Raw genomic sequence first — 21655 nt, forward strand, 5'->3', positions numbered from 1 at the left:
AAAGAAATGGTTGACCGCACCCCTTGGGTGTAATTTACTCTTGGGGTGTAAATTTAAACATTTATTTCTGCTGTCTGAAGTTGGTCCGGTCAACCTTTTTGGGTCGAGATTTGATGTGTCGGTTAAACATTTGTCTCACATCTTCTCCTGATGGAGTGAAAGTTATGGCCAACCCTGACTCCGTCATCACAGCATGGACACACCCCCTGGGAAATCCTGTGTGCTATTGTTGGGAGTTCCCGAGCCAAAATTTTTCTGCAGCAGCTGACTGAGGTAAAAATCTTTCCCCCTCTGTCTCCAGCCCTGCTCAGAACTGTGTGTGCATTGCTAACATCTCACGGGAACCCGATGAGAGATTTGAAACACAATGGTTTAATCATTCTCCAGAAACTTTAAAGGTGTCATCTGTAAAGTGGAATGAGCACGTGGCTGCAGCTGTGCTCAGTCTGACAGAAGAACAGAAGGGATGCTTCCTGCTTCCTCATTCCATCCCGCATGCTCCTCCCTACAGCTATGTGAGTGAAACAGGGGTAATGCATGTATGTGAGCCGGCTGGTGTGAATGTGTGTGACTCTGAGTCTGTGTGGCTGCAGGGTGATGGATGGGTGTGACTGATGACGTCAGCGTGTTGTTGAGTGTGTGTGAGAAGGCCGAAGACTGGAGTTCTCTCCCTCTTGAACCTGCAGTGATGTTTTTCTTCTGCTGCGAATCCAGCTTGAAGGACACCCCCCTTTACCCCGTCTTACCGCTGACCCAGGATCTGATAAGATGGTTTCTCTCTCAGTCCTACAGCTGAAGCAGTGAGAGTGAGTAAAACCTTTTTCTGCCAGAGGGGTAAAGGCCCCCAAATACCGAACAGCAGTTTTCCTGCTTGGTTCTGTGTGGTGATGTGAACTGCAACTTCCCTGATTTCCTGTCAACTTTAAGTGTGTGCGTAAATTCGCACCAAAACTGCTTGTGTGTCTCTGGGTCCCGAATATTTTATTTTTACTCACAGTTGGGTTAAGTTAAGGTTTTGAATATCTTGGTACCTATAATTTATAATAAACCAGAAACAGCTTCCATTTTGCTCTTAAAAAGGCTGCATAATAACTTTGAGCCGTGGTCTCATGTGTGAACATAACATGCTGCATTTAGGGGTTATTAGCAGCCACATCCAAATATACTGGAATCATTTTCTTTGGTATTGCTCTATCATTCATTGCTAAGTTAAAATGGATAACATGGCTCTTTGAGATCAAGGTCTCAAACATCTATAAAAAAAAATTGAAAATACGTGCTATTTTTACTTTAAAGAATAAACACTGAAGGCCTGATCTATATTTCAACCAAGCAAACTAAAGATCTGAAATCTGTCTAAAAACAAATAAATGAATCCCGGGCATTTTGAGAAAATGTTGATTAATAAATGGGAAAAAAAAAAAAAAAAAAAATTTTAAAGTAAAGTTAAGGAGCTCCTCTTTTAACGGTCACCAAATAACCAGATGGAAATTAGTTAAAGTAAAAGAAGGGAAAGTTTAAAAACTAGCTCCACAACCCTACGTTAATATAGATAAAATAGTTTTTTTTTTTTGGGGGGTTGTTGTTGCTATTTGAAATAACATGGGAAGGTGCACTGTAAGAATTAATACAGAGATGTACCTGGAGAAAATACAAACTATTTCATAATAATCTGATATCCATGGATGTTTTAAAATGATTCTCTTGGAAAATAAAATAAAGAAATTGTAAAAGAACAAAAGAAAAAAGCTGCTCGAGCAAAAACTTGGCTGATGATGGACACATAATTAAAAGCAATTTAACTTGATTTAATGTCCTTATCATCTCGGAGTTTATTAAATTGATTAAGAAAACTCCAGCAGACTTCATGTCTTTCCAAAACTATGTTATATTGGCCTTTATGGATCCTCCTACATGCAGGGAAAATCTACCTGCTCTGATTTGGCTTTTCTGCAGAACGAGTGACGTAACTGACAAAGTTCTGACTGACCTGAACGAACTGACGGACTTTACTCGACCTTTTCCTTCCAGCAGGATTTTCTCCAGGATGCTGCTCTGCTTCCACACAGGGATGGTTGCAGTGTTTCATAATGCTGCTACTCTGATGTTATTAACCAGAAACACCTTTATTTTCCTGATAAGCAGGACTGACGATGTGGATCTATCTACAGGAAAAGACGTCTATACTGAAACGCTTTTGAATATGTGTGTGTACATTTTGAAAAATCAAACATGATTTTGACACTTATGACATTCTGGGATAAACTTTTACAGGAAGGATATTATCACCATGGATACGGGTGCATGTGCTGTTTTAGTTCATCTTATCATACTGCTGATGATGCTGCTTTCACAGGGGTGATACCGGAGCAGTGGCCTTCAGGATCCAGTCGTATAGTCTGGTCATTTCATAATAACTTGTTTTTTCTAGATTACAGGAACAAGCAGATGTTGTAATGGAAAATATCTGATGTGTTTATGTTGGTTATGTGCACGTATGACACTGTCCTGTGGTTTGAGGTAATGTTGATGTGGTTTAGAAAGTTTGTTTTGTCCACATCTTTCTCTCCTAATGCTGGTTGCTATGGCGACGCAGTTACAGTTCTAAAAACCGGACGGTAAGCTGGTTTTGGACGTGTCTCGGGCACCGTTACTCCTGTCTGTCTCACTCCGCCGTCTCTCGCTTGATGTCTCCCTTCTTCTCCTCCTCGCTCCCTCTCTCCTCTGCTCTCTGTTCCCCTCCCTTCACATCCTCTGCTTTGCATGCTGACGGCTCTCTACCTCCTCCTGACCTGCAGGAGGATGTGTAACCGGACAAGGTTGAACCTCAGTCCATTTCAGGTTCTCTCTAGCAGGCCTCCTGGTCTTGGAACTGAGCCGGCCCAACCTGGAATCGTCATTGGTGAGGATTTAGTGTTGTTTTATTGTGAAACCATTTCCTTGTGCTTTCTGAGGCTTCACAGGATCAGCAGCTCTCCCACAACCAGCTGAAATGGGTTTCACACACTGATGCAGAATGGCTGGATTGTAGTTTGTTCGTGACGTGTTTCCACGTCCTGCTGAAACCGTGTGCCATTCGATCCGTCCCGGAGACTGGGTCCTGACTAAGAACCTCAAAAGGATGCACGGTGGGTCCCAGCGGTTCTGTGGACCCCTTCCAGGCTGGTGGCCATTTCATCGGAGTCCAGGGACACGTCCGGTGCCCCCCTGAGGGTGCAGCTGTATCGCCTGGCCCTTAGCCTGAGAAGGAGCCTAGCAACGGGACGTCGTGGCCCCGGACAGAGCGGGTGAGCCTAGCAACACAACTGGATTTTCCTGGCTCCTTCTGACCTGAGCCCACCACTGATCTGCCTGTTTGCTGCTTGCTCACCTTTTTCCTGCCTAAAGGTGTGCAGTTCATTTCCCCTGTGGGAAAAAGGAATGGAACCCTGGATGCATCAACACCGTCTCCCACCTGCACATTTGGTGGTGTTTCAGTGCAGAGGTTGGTGTCTGCCTCTGTTTGTTTTAGCAGCACTGTTTTCGCTGCTGTACATGCTGTCTGCTCTGACAGCAGGAGTTTCACCTGTTCCTCCTTCACCTTCACCTGGTACGTTTTCAGTTCCTGAGTTACACAGACTGCCACGCCATGTCATCAATCATCATGACGAACATGACAACTTGTGGTATGCACTTGCTAAGCAGACCACAACCAAAGTGTTTAATAGCACATGTTACGTGTGTTCTCTGATCCCTCATGCCACACCGACTGGAGACTGGAGAGCAGCTGGTGCTATCCTTCCTGGCTGCCAGATCAGTGGGTAAATCTAACAGTACACATTTTCTCAATGCTTCTTTGCTTCTGAAGTTTTGTCCATGGATGCATGATTTTTCATTTCAGTCTATTAGGTTTCACAGAGACTTCTCCAGCAAGACTGATCACCTGATTTCTAAGTCTGTGATGCCTTCTCGTTCTGTACATGCAGTGGCCGCCCCGCTGTGTTTTGAGATGCCTTGGTTTGATGTGTATATGCTTTTAGGGGTAAGCAGTACCTGTAATCACACCATCCTTGCTTCATGTGGGTTTTTTTTACTGCTGGATAGACCTCCCTGTAAGGATCCTAATTTTACGTTGTGTGCAGGAGAGAGTAATGTTAAGTTGTCCTGGTTTGTCCCTATTTAACTCTTCTATCTCCATCTTTTATCTCTTCTATCTCCATCTTCTATCTCTTCTATCTCCATCTCCTGAGGGTTATAGTTGTCCAACTAATGTGGGTTGGGTTTGCAGTTCAAAGTCCTTTTTGTATCTGCCTAGAAATTGGTGGGGTAGACGCTATCTATCTTATCTCATCCCTCACCTCCGTGTGTTGTCAGATCTTTCAGGGGTTCTCGCTCCTCCTCATATGACTACAAGGGCTCGTATCTCCATCACTAACTCAGTGCTTGGGGGTGTTTTTTCCACACTATGGTACAGTTAACAATGCTTTTTAAATGGATGCATTAGCTGTAGAGTTAGAAAGTCTCACTTTTCTAAAACTAAGGGGTTCGACGTGTTAGATTACATTAGATTAGATAAACTTTATTGATCCCACGGACGGGAAATTCACTTATTACGGCAGCATTAAAAAGTGAAAGATAAAAAAGAAAAGAATAAATAGATAAACTTAAGAGTTCAATATAACACAATAAACACAAAAAAAAACAATAACAGAATAAGGTGACGGTATAAATGACTGTGTAAACAGTGTAGACAGACTACAACATGACAGCCTGGTTCAGGGGTTACAGATTGTTGTAGAGTCTGACAGCAGTTGGGATGAAGGATCGGCGGAGCCTCTTTCTTACACCGTGGGTGTAACAGTCTGCTGCTGAAGGACCTGAGTTAAAGGCCCTCCGGGTCAGGGACCATGCAGAATAGGATGGCTCTGGACTTTCTCTTAGCTGAAAGGGGGGACCTGCAAGGTTATAGGGGACGAGTGTTGTACATTCATTCCTGATATATCTACTAATCTGTCTTCTGTTCATGTCACCTTAGAGATCTGTTATCTGGGATGGAGGCTCAGGATAGCTCTGATTTTTCTTCTAAATTATGGTCTTGGTTTCAGTCAGGTGGCTGGTGGCATATCTTGCTCGCAGTCTTAGGCCCTATTTTTGCTGTTCTGATTACCTGCTGGCTTGTGGTGACTTTCGTCCCCCGGTGCCTCAAGGTTATGATAACATCTGCATTTCCTGGTCATTCCCTCCAGATGTTTGTTAGTGCTCAGGGCGATTTTTCTAACACCCCGTTAGATTTCCTGGTTTCTCCTCCCGCTTACCCTCCCCGGATCTGTTATGATGATACTGGTCTTCTGCTTGATTTTTCTAGTGATGATGAAGTTTAGATTGTGTGGATAGTTCTCTGTTTAGTCATCTTAGTTTGCTCTTCATCTCATTCATATGTATTCTGATGTGTTTTTTTTGTTGTTTTTTGCTGGAAATCACATGTGTTGAATTGAGGGTGGGTTTTTTTTCCCCATTCAGAGTTATGATGGAGTTTCTCGAATCCTTGTGACTTTCAACTTCTGATGTTTTGTCTGAATGTATATTGGGAAATGGGGAGTTGATTTGATTGTTGAATATAATCATTAAGGGTTTTTTTTACTATAAATACATTACTTTTATTGCTTTTATCTTTTATGGGTTTTCTGTTTTTTTGTTTTTTGTTTCCTCTGTCTTCCTATTGTTTTTCTGTTTCAATTGTTTTTTTCTTTGTTTTTATGTGTTCATTAGCGGGTTGATGACACCGTCAGAGTTTTGGGTTCACTAGCTGATTGTGGTGTTCTCATTTTTATCCACTGTACATCTCTGCCTCAGTGTTATCCTTGTTTGATGCATTTTTGGTGTTTTTTTTCTTTTATGCTTTAATCTTATGAAATTTTGTTTTCTGGTGTGATCAATATGAAATGGGTTTCATTATGATCAAAAGAGGGGAATTGTTGTGGAAATTTCATATTATTCCCTTTACTATATTATGTCTACTGATCCCTCTCAGGGTAAACAGCTTGTTTAAGTTCTTGGTAATTGAGTTTAATACTGAGTAGCCTGTTGCTATCGTAAATGTGGATGCATTCTTTAGAACAGTTCGCTCTGACCTGTGTGACTTATCTGATACCAGCCAGGCGCCTCAGGATGACCCAGCCGGGCACTGGGGTTGTTTACGTGCTCAATAAACTGAAAAAAAGCTCATTAGGTTTGCTGAAGTGTCTAATCCTGTGTGAGGAACAGACAATCTCTTTGTTTGTATTTCATGATGTGCTGTGACGTGATCATTCTGCTTAAAAGATGCTGCATGCGTGTTTCTTATCAGATTCTGTTCAGATCTCTGTGCTGTCAGACCTCTGAGCAGTCTCTCAGGAATTGCAATTCTATTCTTTCTATTTTTCCTATTCATTCTATTCTTTGTATTTTAATCCTGTGTTCAATAAACTTGTAATCATTCTTCACTTCAGCACCAGACTCCTCATTCCTTGACAGAGTAACTTTTTGCCTCAACAGAGCACAAACTGTTTTATCCTTTTTAAATTCCCAAAAATCAGACGTATTTCTACTACAAGAATGTGGCCTACCTTTTTATAGAAAATGCACAAAATTGGAAAGAAAATGGCCGCACACATCCCTGTGGAGCGGGTCAAACGAAAATAAAAATGATGGAGTGGCCATTCTAATAAAAAAACCCTCGGGTACTGGTGAAGGGAAGCACTGTGGTGAGAGACGGAAGGGCACTTTTAGCACATCTGACCTTTTTGGGACAGGCTTTTAATCTTTTAAATGTTTATGGTTTTAGTGATAAAAATGACAGATATGACCTTCTACAAGATCTGCAGCCCCACATGCTGGGGAGGGCACCATTGGGTTTTAGGGGGGGGATTTTAATTGTATTTTAAGCCGTAAGGATAGAAGAAGGGCGGGGGAGGAGTTTAAAATAGACAAATCATCAGTTTTATTGCGGGATATATGTAGAGATTTTAGGTTGACGGACTGTTTTAAAATGATGCATCCTAGAGAGGAGGGCTTCACCTGGTTCAGTGGTGATGGTACCAGAGCTTCTCGTATTGATTATTTCTTTACACGTGAGTGCCAGGTAAATGATGCTAGATTAACACCTGTTTTTTTTTCAGATCACCGTATGCTGTCATGCACGCTATCACTTTCTTCGGGTGTGACTTTTGGAGGCGGACTGTGGAGACTGAACTGCTCCCTGTTGGAGGACCAGACCATCGTCGACCAATACAGGGAGCAGTATCAGGATTGGCAGACCCTCCAGGACTTATACGACACACGGGCACACTGGTGGGAGATGGTGAAGGGAAGGACCCAGACTTTTTTTTAAGAAAATGAGCAGGAAAAAGAGAGCTACTGAACGAAGATGCATGATGGGGCTGCAAAGGCGTTTACAGAGGTATTTTAATTTAATGGAAATAGGATTGGACTTTAATGAAGAAATAAAGGAAGTTAAGCAAGAGATGACGACCCTTGCAGAAATAAGAAGCAAAGGCATTATCCTAAGGAGTAGGGAGCGAGAAATTGAAGACGGAGAAAAATGTACAAGATACTTCTTTAAAAGGATTATAAATAAGGGAGAGGGTTTTTTTGAACTGAAGAAGGAGAACGGAGAGAGTGCAACAAGCACAAAAGAGCTGATAGACACTGTGGAAAAATTCTACAGAAAACTGTATACAGAAAAGGGTGTTCAACCGGATGCAATAACGGAAGTACTAAAGAATATAAAAAAGACGGTGAAGGACAGTACGACCCTAGCAAGAACTTTTACGGAGTTTGAACTAGATAAATGTTTAGCAAGTTTTAAAAAAGGGAAAGCCCCTGGAAAAGACGGGCTTCCCCTGGAATTTTATCAGACTTTTTGGGATATTTTAGCACCTGACTTACTCACTGTTTTTAGAGAATTTGAAACTTTTAAACGACTTCCAGACAGTTTTAGAATTGGGATAGTGACGCTCCTTTATAAAGACAAAGAAAAAACGGACATAAAGAACTGGAGACCTATTACGCTTCTAAATATAGACTGTAAACTTTTTAGCAAACTTTTAGCAACACTGATGACCACGGTTTTAAAGGACGTGATTCACCCGGATCAAGCCTGTGCTGTCCCCGGGAGGAGGATCACCGACAGCCTTATACTGATCCGAGACACCATCTGTTACGCGAGAGACAGAAACATCCGGCTAGTAGTCCTAAATTTAGACTTTGAGAAAGCTTTTGATCGGGTCTCGCACCAGTACCTGTTCCGGGTACTGCAAAAGATGGGTTTTCCTGCCAGATTTATGGCATGGGTGGGACTGCTTTATAGAGATATTAGCAGTAGATTCCATGTTAATGGGTTCCTTACAAATGCAGTCGATTTAAACTGCGGTGTCCGTCAGGGTTGTCCGTTATCTGCCCTGCTGTATACTGCTTGTATAGAGCCCTTGGCGGAAGGCTTGAGAAGGGATGACAGAATCCAGGGAGTGGGAGTCCCGGGGAGTGGGGGACTGACAAACAAAGTCATCCTATATATGGATGACATAAGTGTCTTGTGCACGGACATGCCATCCATAAACAGGACCCTAGACAGGACGGACTGGTTTGGACGGGCTTCCGGATCAAAATTAAACAGAGAAAAAACACGAGCGCAGTTTTACGGACCATGGCGACTGACAGAGACTCTGGGACTCCCACTGACGGTGACTCAGACTGATCAGAAAATACTAGGCATTAAATTTGATAAAGAGGGGGGTGGGGCGACAAACTGGACAGACGTGTTAGGGAGAGTTAAGAAAAGACTGGGCTTTGGAGACTTAGGGGACTGACGATGGAAGGAAAGGTTTTAATCATAAAAGCAGTGATTTTACCTTTGCTTTTATCGATCAGTGCTGTTTTTATTCCTCCTAGGAGAAGGCTTTTAGAACTAGACCGAGCCATTTTTTACTTCCTATGGGGATCAAAGTGTGAAAAATTAAAAAGAGAAGTAATGAAAAAGCCAAAAGAAAAAGGAGGAAAAGGAGTCCCAAACATCAACCTATTTCTGGGATGTAGATACGTTGCTATTCATTTTAGTCAGGCTACGGATCCCTCCAGAAACCCCAAGTCGGCGACAATGACAAGGTTCTGGATGGGATCCTACCTGAGAAGACTTAAAATCATACCAGTAGATCTCAAAGTGCCCGTATCCTTTAACTTACCACCAACGTATGCTTTTATACAAAAGTTTTTAAAGGATTTTAGACTTGAAGGAGAGGATCTGCATGTTTTTACTAACCATCGCACTCTGATCTCTTGTGTGCAGGAGCGGGAAGCGGTGTGTCCAGTACAAGGCCTCACCTTAGGGGAGGCCGCGGCGGTTTGGCATAACGTGGGCCACCCCGCCCTACCAAACAGACTCCGGGACCAGTCTTGGATGGTGGCTCATGGGATCCTCCCGGTCAGGCCTGTCTGCACTCCCGGGGCATGTCAGCAACATCAACCTGTCCCCGACCTGGTTGTGGCGCGCCAGAGACGGTGAGACATCTGCTCTGGGAGTGCACTGCTGCCGTAGACCTGTGGGCAACAGCCGGCTCTCTGCAATTCCCGAACTTACCAGCAAGGGAGGTCCTTTCAGCACAGCTGGTGCTGTACGGGGTGAGACACCAAAAAAAACGAGAATAAGGAGGACCGTGTACAACAGTGGCTCACCCTGGCTGCCATAAAAGACGCCATGTGGACCTCCAGGAACTTGCTGGTAAGGAGGCACAGGCAGATTCCCCCAGCAGCTGTGATCAGGATGGCAGCAGAAACGATAAAAGAAATAACATCTGCAGGCAGCAGGCCTAGGACACAGCTGCGAAGAAGCCTCGCCTGTGCCTCTTCGGACGAGGGAGCCGGAGCCACACGAGGAAGGTCGAGGCAGCAGCGGCCTGGCCCTCCGGGTGTGGATGGAGGGAAGGAGCAGGAAGGGGGGGGTCCCCCCTGAGCACAAGACAGGAGACCCGAGAGACCTACTGTCTGGAGGGGTGGACAAGGCCCCGTTGTAAAACAGAAGCCCCCCCCCCGCTCCTGCAGACAAGCGAGCTGGAGGGCTTGATTTTTTGGAAACCGCCTTCTCTTTCCTTTAAAACCAGGTTTTAAAGAAATAATTAGCACTGTTTTTTACCAGTTTTAACGTATTTGTTTTTTGTATATTGCTTTTAACTGTAAAGCTGTTTTTAGGTTTTAAAGAGTTTTGCAGATTAACAATGGATTCCTTTTTATTTCCATAGTAATGTACGGAAATACGTAAAATGGGTAAAAAATGTACAAATGTAAAATGCTGAAATAATGTACAATAAAACCTTGAAAAAGGACAAAAAAAAAAAAAAATCTGTACTTATCAGTTTAATATCTGATATGTCCTCCATGTGAGGGCTACGTATTAAATGGATTTTTAGGGAATGGGAGTCTGAAAGAGGCGCTCGCTCCGTTTACTCCATGCATCGACCTGGCATTGCAGTGCTGCCAGGAGCGGTGCGAACTCTTCAAAATTGCTGTAGAATTGCAAACATGCTGCATGGAGGGGGAGACACACAGTCATTTGCTGTCTATGAACATGTCTGTGAAGTCTCAGCTGTTTTGGTCCAGAAATAAGTGAGTTATGAGCTCAAACGTGACGGCCACCATATTCAAACGGAGACGTGTCCAGTTTAACGATGCTTTTCTGCTTGTCTGATCAACCCCAGACTCCTCACACTTGTTGTGCAGGGTGCAAGGAACCACACGTTCAAGTTTCACTCTTCTAGCTTCACATTTGGAGAAGTTATGACTGTTTAAACATTCAGTGTACACGTCTAAGGCTTTAACATTGTAGCGTCAGGTCACGTTTGTGGACAGCATCCATCAAGTGGTCATTTTTACAGATATCGAGCTGAAATCGATATCACACACTCACTGGAGCTTCATGAGTCTAGATCTGGAGTTTCAGCTTTGTAGATCCAAGTATGACCGAGTTATGAGGCTTAATGATCAAGTATTAGACGTGGACACCTGTTTTCAGAATGCCATAACTGTACTGTACTTTGTCTGATTTTCGTCAAGCCTCTCACACATATAGAGGGGTTGACAATGGACAACTGGTACAAATCTGGGGAGCCTAGCATGAAGTATGGCTGGTTTATGACAGATTGAACCCAACTTTCCAAGTCTAAGACTTTATTATTGGATGTCAGGTAAGGTTTGTGGACAGCGGTTTAACTTGGTCATTTTTCAACAGATTGAGCCGAAACTGACAGGACACACTCTGTGGATGTTGAGGAAGACGTGTGAAAAGTTTCAGAAATTTCTGACCAACGGCCGGTGAGTTATGAGCGAGAGTTGTCTGATCGACCCGCGCAGCGCACTCTGGCCGGGATGGGAGTGCTCTGCTGCGGGGGAGAAGGCGGAGGAACGCCTGGGTGAACTCGGAGGCGTTTAGAGGCCATAACTGGCTTATTTCTCCACGGATTGAGCTGGAACCCACAGGATCTACTCATGGGATGTTGGGGAACATGTGGGAAAAGTTTCATATACGTTGGACAAAGCATGACTGAGATATCACCAAGTTCTCTTTGTGCCCCAGGTACTCCACAGTGAAACACTTTGAAAAAATATACAAAGTCCCATTTGATCCCCTGGTACTCTAGAATGAAACATTAGAAATGATTAAAAGTGAGTGGAAAACTGCAATAAACACTGTTGTGTCCCTGGTACTCCAGAATGAAACACTTTGAACAGTAACAGAGTGTGGAAAAATTCACACAGTCCCGTTTGGGCCCCTGGTACTCTAGAACAAAATTCTAAAAATGAATAAAAGTGAGTGGAGGTTAGTGGAAACTCGAAATACTTTATTGTGTCCCTGGTACTCCAGCATGAAACACTTGAAAGAGGGTCAAGCATTTTACTACGTTCCGCTGGTACTCCAGAATGTTTTGGTCCAAGAATAAGGGAGTTATGAGCTCAAACGTGACGGCAGCCCTTTTGAAATGGTGACAAGTCCATCGTCACGACTTTGCATACACCGGCAGCACTTGCCCGTTCATTTCTGTCCACGAGGACTCAGCATTCCCTAACCCCCCGTATTAAGGAGCGCTGGCTGCATTGCCTGGATTGGCAGATGTGCAAATTAGCCATTCCCAGTGGCAACACAGGGCACCGACACAAGTGCGCTACGTGCCCACAAAAGGGAGTCTGGTGCCAGTCAGGAGAAGGTTATCGCTTCTCGGCTTTCTGGCTAATACAGCGATCGCCTCCTTGGGTGGTGAAAGTTTAGCCTTGTGGCTTATATTTTTTTGCCAGTACTTGGGAGGATATTACTTGTGTTGGGGTTTTGTTTTCAATCATTACAGCTAGAACATAGCTGTGGGTGATTCAAAACATTGTTCCAGTTATCACTACATTTCCTTTTTGTGTTACTGTTTGTAAAACTGCTTGAACTGCCTTTTGTTTCTTAGGTAACAAAAGAAAGTCTTGTGCAAGGTAAGTCATTTTTAAGGCTTTTTTTTTTTAAATTTAGATACCTTAAAACGCTGCTTTTGTAGTTTTACGTTTCTCTTCCTTTTGAGCCTGTGGTGCCTCCACCTTTTCGGCAACCTTTGCCTGCATGAGGAGGCACCACAGCGTGCGCTTCCTCTTTAGACAAGAGGGAGAAAATTACTTTGAGATGTCCAGACTAGACTTCTCTAGGAAACTGATTCAGAAAGAATTAAAATTCTCCGCAAGTGATTTGAATTGTATCCTCAGTTTACCAGGAAATAAGGGTTTTGATGTTAGTTTTGTTTCTGCTGCCTTGTTAACTGTTTTTTGGAACAGATTTGAAAATGTGAAAGCCCAATTCTCTGCCTTTGTCGTTGAGAAATTGACCGACAATAGCTATTATTAGGTTACAATTAGGTTACAATAGGTTATTGTCAGGATGTTCAATGAAACGGTAAATGCAGAGGACATATGTGTATGGTTGGGTAGATTTTGCACTGTTAAAGGCCAGGCTATTAAGGTAAGAGACGTGGATGGCATCTGGAATTGCGCCTGGAGGGTCCCCATTCAACAATGGCAGGACCCCCAGGGATTCCAGGGCCTGAAACACTTGCCAAATATGATAGTGCTGGGTAAGAACAGAGGCTACATTCACTACCAGGGGCAGCCCAAGCTCTGCCGCAACTGTGGCGAACATGGGCACCTGGTAGAGGCATGTGAGGTAACGTTTTGTGGAAAGTGCAGAGAAGTGGGACATACCTTTGAGGAATGTACGAATGGCAGAGCTTGTAATCTCTGTGGAGACAGAAATCACCTCTTCAGAGATTGCCCTAAATCCTTTGCTAATAAACTGAAAATGGACAAAATGGTTAAAAGACAAAATGAAAGACAGCTGGAGCCCGTTAGACAGCTAATTGAAGAGCCTGGTTTGGAAATTTCAAATCTCCCGCCAACAGAGGGGATTGGAGAACAGTCTTCAGATGAGGTGGGAGAGGGGGAGGAGTCTGCAGATTCCTCATCCACAACCGATTCAAGTGAGGATGGGGAAAGGCAGCATGAGGGGGAAGCTGTGATGGAGAGTCAGAAAAAAGGAACACAAGAAGTTAGTGAAGAAACTTATGTTCACGATGACCAGCAAAATAAGAGGCTGGTATCAGACTTTTTTTCAGACTCTCCAATAGTGATAGAGAAGAGGGGGAGAACTGGAGTCTCGACAGACAGCTCGTCTGAGGGAGATGCCAGAATCTTCCCCCCTGACTCACCAAATGAGGTCTCCTTCTTAACACTGGCCTTACAATCAACTCCGAAGGAAAATAAAATGAATTGGTCTTTACAACAGAGGCCCACTCCAAGAGTCCGAAAGGGGGGTGGAGCTGGACCCCTCTCCTCCCCACCTGTGGAAGTAAAGGAAGAGCTTCGCTCACATGAAATAACATAGGTCTTGCCTTTTATAAGTCTTATGTGAGATAAACAAACAAAAAAAGAAATGTTATATTTTTACTATACTGCCATACTCATGACCCTCACCTTCTCATCACTAAATGTGAGGAGTGTAAGGTCGGAAATTAGAGCACAAACTGTTTTATCCTTCTTAAATTCCCAAAAATCAGACGTATTTCTATTACAAGAATGTGGCCTACCTTTTTATAGAAAATACACAAAATTGGAAAGAAAATGGCCGCACACGTCCCTGTGGAGCGGGTCAAATGAAAATAAAAATGATGGAGTGGCCATTCTAATAAAAAACCCTCGGGTGCTGGTGAAGGGAAGCACTGTGGTGAGAGACGGAAGGGCACTTTTAGCACATCTGACCTTTTTGGGACAGGCTTTTAATCTTTTAAATGTTTATGGTTTTAGTGATAAAAATGACAGATATGACCTTCTACAAGATCTGCAGCCCCACATGCTAGGGAGGGCACCATTGGTTTTAGGGGGATTTTAATTGTATTTTAAGCCGTAAGGATAGAAGAAGGGCGGGGGAGGAGTTTAAAATAGACAAATCATCAGTTTTATTGCGGGGTATATGTAGAGATTTTAGGTTGACGGACTGTTTTAAAATGATGCATCCTAGAGAGGAGGGCTTCACCTGGTTCAGTGGTGATGGTACCAGAGCTTCTCGTATTGATTATTTTTTTACACATGAGTGCCAGGTAAATGATGCTAGATTAACAGCTGTCTTTTTTTCAGATCACAGTATGCTGTCATGCACGCTATCACTTTCTTCGGGTGTGACTTTTGGAGGTGGACTGTGGAGACTGAACTGCTCCCTATTGGAGGACCAGTCCATCGTCGACCAATACAGGGAGCAGTATCAGGATTGGCAGACCCTCCAAGACTTATACAACACACGGGCACACTGGTGGGAGATGGTGAAGGGAAGGACCCAGACTTTTTTTAAGAAAATGAGCAGGAAAAAGAGAGCTACTGAACGAAGATGCATGATGGGGCTGCAAAGGCGATTACAGAGATATTTTAATTTAATGGAAATAGGATTGGACTTTAATGAAGAAATAAAGGAAGTTAAGCAAGAGATGATGACCCTTGCAGAAATAAGAAGCAAAGGCATTATCCTAAGGAGTAAGCTGTTTTTATTCCTCCTAGGAGAAGGCTTTTAGAACTAGACCGAGCCATTTTTTACTTCCTATGGGGATCAAAGTGTGAAAAATTAAAAAGAGAAGTAATGAAAAAGCCAAAAGAAAAAGGAGGAAAAGGAGTCCCAAACATCAATCTATTTCTGGGATGTAGATACGTTGCTATTCATTTTAGTCAGGCTACGGATCCCTCCAGAAACCCCAAGTCGGTGGCAATGACAAGGTTCTGGATGGGATCCTACCTGAGAAGACTTAAAATCATACCAGTAGATCTCAAAGTGCCCATATCCTTTAACTTACCACCAACGTATGCTTTTAAACAAAAGTTTTTAAAGGATTTTAGACTTGAAGGAGAGGATCTGCATGTTTTTACTAACCATCGCACTCTGATCTCTTGTGTACAGGAGCGGGAAGCGGTATGTCCAGTACAAGGCCTCACCTTAGGGGAGGCCGCTGCGGTTTGGCATAACGTGGGCCACTCTGCCCTACCAAACAGACTCCGGGAGCTGTCTTGGATGGTGGCTCATGGGATCCTCCCGGTCAGGTCCGTCATGCACTCCCGGGGCATGTCAGCAACATCAACCTGTCCCCGACCTGGTTGTGGCGCGCCAGAGACGGTGAGACATCTGCTCTGGGAGTGCACTGCTGCCGTAGACCTGTGGGCAACAGCCGGCTCCCTGCAATTCCCGAACTTACCAGCAAGGGAGGTCCTTTCAGCAAAGCTGGTGCTGTACGGGGTGAGACACCAAAAAAAACGAGAATAAGGAGGACCGTGTACAACAGTGGCTCACCCTGGCTGCCATAAAAGACGCCATGTGGACCTCCAGGAACTTGCTGGTAAGGAGGCACAGGCAGATTCCCCCAGCAGCTGTGATCCGGATGGCAGCAGAAACGATAAAAGAGATAACATCTGCAGGCAGCAGGCCTAGGACGCAGCTGCGAAGAAGCCTCGCCTGTGCCTCTTCGGACGAGGGAGCCGGAGCCACACGAGGAAGGTCGAGGCAGCAGCGGCCTGGCTCTCCGGGTGTGGATGGAGGGAAGGAGCAGGAAGGGGGGGATCCCCCCTGAGCACAAGACAGGGGACCCGAGAGACCGACTGTTTGGAGGGGTGGACAAGGCCCCGTTGTAAAGCAGAAGCCCCCCCCCCCCCCTCCTGCAGACAAGAGAGCTGGAGGGCTTGATTTTTGGAAACTGCATTTACTTTTCTTTAAAACCAGGTTTTAATGAAATAATTAGCACTGTTTTTTACCGATTTTAACGTATTTGATTTTGTATGTTGCTTTTAACTGTAAAGCTGTTTTTAGGTTTTAAAAGGTTTACAGATTAACAATGGATTCCTTTTTTCCATAGTAATATACGTAAATACGTAAAATGGGTAAAAAAATGTACAAATGTAAAATGCTGAAATAATGTACAATAAAACCTTGAAAAAAAAAATCTGTTCTTATCAGTTTAATATCTGATATGTCCTCCATGTGAGGGCTACGTATTAAATGGATTTTTAGGGAATGGGAGTCTGAAAGAGGAGCTCGCTCCGTTCACTCCATGCATCGACCTGGCGTTTCAGTGCTGCCAGGAGCGGTGCGCACTCTTCAAAATTGGGTAACACTTTACAATACTGGACGCAAAATTTGCTTCGTTACTAGGGAACACCTTGGGGGGCGAATCAGTAAGTAATGGGTAGTTAACCAGAACTTACTGGTGACCACAAAGACCAGACTTATTAGGGAGCTACTGGTTAATTATTTGCTTCATTACTAGCGAACGCCTTACAGGAGAATCAGGAAGTGATAAGTAGTTAACCAGTACTTACTGGTAGCCACAAAAACCAGACTTATTAGGGAACTACTGATTAATTATTTGCTTCATTACTAGCGAACGCCTTACTGGCGAATCAGGAAGTATTAAGTAGTTAACCAGTACTTACTGGTACCCACAAAAACCAGACTTATTAGAGAACTACTGGTTAATTATTTGCTTCGTTACTAGTGAACGCCTTACAGGCGTAATGGGAAGTAATGGGCAGTTAACCAGTACTTACTGGTACCCACAAAAACCAGGCTTATTAAGGAACAAAAGAGAAATTCTTCATGTGAGTACTGGATTACTCTGACTCGTTGAGTGAACAGCTCATTTAGTCAAAAGCCTGTTTCCTGGTGATTTTAAAAGCCTTTTTAAGGATGAAAAGCAGTTTTATTTATTTATTCTTGTACTGCTGTGTCATCTTACCTTTACTTGTTCATCACTTACTAAGTAATAAGTCATTACTTAATCATTGACTGGTCATTATCTATTATACTGTTTACCTTCATAAAAAAGTCAAACATAATACCAAGTACTTACTGAGGAACGAAGCATTAACTACTCGGTACCTGATCAGTACCTACTCATTTTGTGTACATTATTGTAAAGTCAAACATCATACCAAGTATTTACTGAGGAACAAAGCATTAACTAATCATTACCTGACCAGTACCTACTACTTTTGTGTGCATTATTGTAAAGTCAAACATCATACCAAGTATTTACTGAGGAACGCATCACTAACTAATCAGTACCTGACCAGTACCTACTACTTTTGTGTACATTATTGTAAAGTCAAACCTAATACCAAGTACTTACTGAGGAACGAAGCATTAACTAATCATTACCTGACCAGTACCTACTAGTTTTGTGTACATTATTGTAAAGTCAAACATCATACCAAGTACTTACTGAGGAACGCATCACTAACTAATCAGTACCTGACCAGTACCTACTACTTTTGTGTACATTATTGTAAAGTCAAACATCATACCAAGTACTTACTGAGGAACGAAGCATTAACTAATCATTACCTGACCAGTACCTACTAGTTTTGTGACATTTTTTCTATATTGAAAATAACAGTTTGATCTCTTTAGGCTTTATGCATATCGCTATCTAACATGTGCAAACCATTCAAAATTGATAACAACTGCAGAAGAGACAGTATTTATTACACAAAATGTACCTTAAAGTTAGACACACACACACATGCAAGCATTTCCCCCAATAAATGGAAACTATTGTTTCCATATATTTTAAACTTTGTACTGTTTGCATATCTCGTGAAGCATATGTCCAAGTGCACCATTCTTGTGAGATTTGGCCACCCAATGTGTCCACTCTATTGAGGCAAGCTGTTTCTTCAAGGTGTTCTCTGTTCGATTGCCAGGCAGTCTCCAGACCTGGGATTTGTAGGTAGATCACTCACAGTCAATGTTCTTTGTATGGGCACCTGTTTCTGCATTTACAAATGACCGGCTGTGGTTTACTGAATAGTGAACATATCCACTATTAGCCAGTGCCGTCATCTAAACCCTCCATTGATCTGAGATGATAGTGGTCCCTTGGCAATCATAATACCTTATGACTGGGATCAAGTGCCACCAGGACTGTTTTCTGACTAGCCTCAGAATGGGCCGCCTTCTCATGCCTGTTCTGCCTAGCATTCCAAAGACCCATGTTCGCCTCCTCCAGATTCGTCCAAATCCTCCCCGACCATACTGTTCAAAATAAGAAAACATGGTAGTAAAAGAAAGTTTAATATTGTCCAGAAATTCACAAAGTTCTTTGTATTTACTTGTAAAAACACACAGAAATATCACATAATTGGATATACTATTAGATCATTTAATTGGCTGTGTAAATATCAAGTTAAAAAGTACAAAAACAATGTATAAAAAAATCACTTAGAAACATCTTTACAAGATATTATCATTCCACTTTTAGATCACAAAACCAAAGTGTGGTCACATTTTTTCTTTTAAATGAAGAAAAAGTTGTGAAATTACACTGATTTGCAACGACATTAAAACATGACATCCGAAATAACATTATCTGGTTACAATAGTGTTGAGGAATCTGACCTCTGATGCTGATTTTTTGCCTAACTGACCACTGCAGGGCTTCGGTCTGAAAGCACTTAAGCTATCAGTAAAGTGTGTGTGTAAGTCTTGTAAATTAAATACAGTGTCCTAAAGAAACACTTCATGGTAAATAAAATACTGCTGCTATAACACTTAAACATATAGCATGCACATGTTAGCTTAAAGTAATGTGAAGTTAACAGTCATACGGTTAGCTAAACGATGCTAAATCGCGATCATGCTAACGGGCAGAAATGGGCATTTTAAAGAGTGCAAACATACACAGGAGCGCGACAACACTAGCAGAAAGAGTAAGTTACATTTAAAAAGTTAATCTTGTCTCAGAATAAACACAACTTACATCGTCAGTGACCTCTGTACCGCTGGAAACATGTCGAAGGTAGAACGTGAAGAAGAGGAAGAGGAAGTGCATAAGCCGTCTTCAAAATAAAATGCCTACTTCAAATTAAAGGTATGAATACATGAACATTTATAATTGGAAGAATTCATAACAAATTGCATAAAGCTGTTTAATACTTTAAGCAATAAGTATAACATTTATATTTATATATAGCAATAAGATTTTTGACGTTATAACATGTAAATAATATGAAATACGACTGAAACCAATTGCACTTGAGCTTTAAGACCTGCTGTGTGAATGTAGCCTAAAATTACCTAATCTCTTTCTAAAATAAAAAACCTGAGTTTATTTATTTATTATACTTATTGCAGCCGGCTCCCTAACTCAGAAACCAGCACAAATGGAGGATCTGGAGCAGAGACATAGACCAAGGCGTCACTGCTGCTGGACCTACGCGTGCGCTGTGACTGTAGCATGTCTCACCACCTTGTCCTTTGCATTATTCTTGCTGTGGCCACAGATGGTTCTACCCTGCACCGCTACCAGAAACAATGTTTAAGAGGTATGTGCACCATCATGCACACCTGTGGAAAGACCATAACCCCTTGGAGCTACAGGACGTCAACCTCTGGTATGCGTATGCCAAAATGTTGGCCGCCTTGAAGAACCAGATCGACTGCTATGTTTGCTCAGTCATACCAAAGTCATCCATCCAACCTGACCTTTATACACGAGCCAAGACCTACTGTGATGCCATATGTTTTGCTTATCTCACAAGCAGAGGGTACAACCCGTACTGTTTCGGGGGATGTGACTGCCGCAAAACACAGTTTAACATCTCTCACCTCAATATCTTTGTGGTCTGCAGAGGCCGCCTTCCTCAGGGTGATCCACCACCTGTCCAACAGGCATATCTACCTGCCCACGTGAACCTCTCGTGGTGTTACAACCAATCCATAGGGACAGTACCAGTTGGATCCATACCACCAGGCCAATGCAACAACATCGAGTCCAGCCCTAAGGACGAATGGTACAGCCTGGCACGAGGGGCCATGTTTCTTCTTGAGGGGGGCTGGTGGCTGTGTGGAAAAAAGGTCTATGCAGCTCTGCCGTTCAACTGGACAGGCCTCTGCGCACCTGTGCATCTGTCCGATCACACCATTCTGGTGAGTCTGCAACACGTCGAAACCACACATTCCAGGAAGAAAAGAGCTTTAAGCCCCATCATTCCACCCACCTTCGCTCCACATGACGACAAACTGGGGACTGATGTACCTGAAGAACACAAGCACTGGACTGTTGGGGGAAAAGTGACCCTAGCTTTGTTTCCCTGGACCGGTGTTGGTAAGAACATTCTCCGTTTAGAAACGATTGACTACAGGTTTAAAACGTTTGTTTTAAGATGGTGGTTCAGCACTCAGAGAGTGTCTGGTGTCTGGTGAGGGGGGCAGGACTGGTTCTCGGGGTGTGCGGCTGGGTGCTGGGGTGTGGGGCTGGCCTCTGGTGGTGGCCGTCTGGGCGGGCCGGGTCCCCCCGGGTGGCGTGCTGGCCCTCGGCCTGTGGGGGAGGGGGGTGTCCCTGCGCTCCTGGGCCCGGGCCCTCTGCCCCGTCTGTCCCGGGCGGCCGGTGCCCGGGGGGGTCGGGGACTGCTGGCCTCAGCCCGCCGGGGCCGGTGCCCTGGGTCCGCGGGGCGGCTCCTGCTGGGGTCTCCTGCTGCTGCCTTCCTGGGCGGGCGAGTGGTCGTCTCTGTGGACCGGTCGGGATCTGTTGCCTGCGGGGGGGCTGGTGGCCTGGGTCTCGGGACCGCTGGCCTGACTCTGGCCTCTGTTCAAGTGAGGTGGCATCTGCATGATCACTCTGCATGGTCACTCCTTCCTGAACGTCTCCACACAGTCTTTGCGTCGCCGTGTGGCCGAGTTCTCCAACACATCCACACAGGTTTCTCTGCGCGGTGTTCTTGAATACAGCAGTTTCACTTATATCTATTATCATATTTTTTTTCTTTTTTTTATTATTTCTGTTCTTATTATTATTATTACTCTTACTCTTATTATTATTATTGTTACTATTATCAACTAGTTGTGTAATGACCTACTGGCTAGGATGATCGTAGCTATATATGTTGTAAGTAGTATGGATTACATGGTCTTCTGTATGATGTTTCAAGTCCCCACCCGCACTCCCCACACCCTTTCTGTCCCTCTCTCTCCCCTCCCTCTTCTCTCTACTTTCTTTTCTCTCTCTCTCTCTCTGTCCCCTCCGGTCGAGTCCAGCATTAAGAGTCTGATTTAATAAAGTTTTTCATCAAGAGGGACTTTATACATGTAGTATAAATC

At 43.6% G+C, this 21655-nt stretch overlaps 1 non-coding gene and 2 pseudogenes across 1 annotated transcript; all 3 read left to right on the forward strand.

The window, feature by feature from the left end:
• The first annotated feature begins 10318 nt into the window (after window positions 1-10318).
• On the forward strand, window positions 10319-10505 carry LOC121646792. Its single transcript, XR_006011722.1, has one exon. It is a non-coding gene; the product is annotated as a U2 spliceosomal RNA (small nuclear RNA).
• A 3485-nt stretch (window positions 10506-13990) lies between these two features.
• Window positions 13991-16194, forward strand: LOC121646107 (annotated as a pseudogene).
• A 290-nt stretch (window positions 16195-16484) lies between these two features.
• LOC121646790 lies at window positions 16485-16657 on the forward strand (annotated as a pseudogene).
• The last annotated feature ends 4998 nt before the right edge of the window (window positions 16658-21655 follow it).

The sequence above is a fragment of the Melanotaenia boesemani genome, chromosome 9 (genome assembly GCF_017639745.1).
Source record: "Melanotaenia boesemani isolate fMelBoe1 chromosome 9, fMelBoe1.pri, whole genome shotgun sequence".
Taxonomy (NCBI): Eukaryota; Metazoa; Chordata; class Actinopteri; order Atheriniformes; family Melanotaeniidae; genus Melanotaenia; species Melanotaenia boesemani.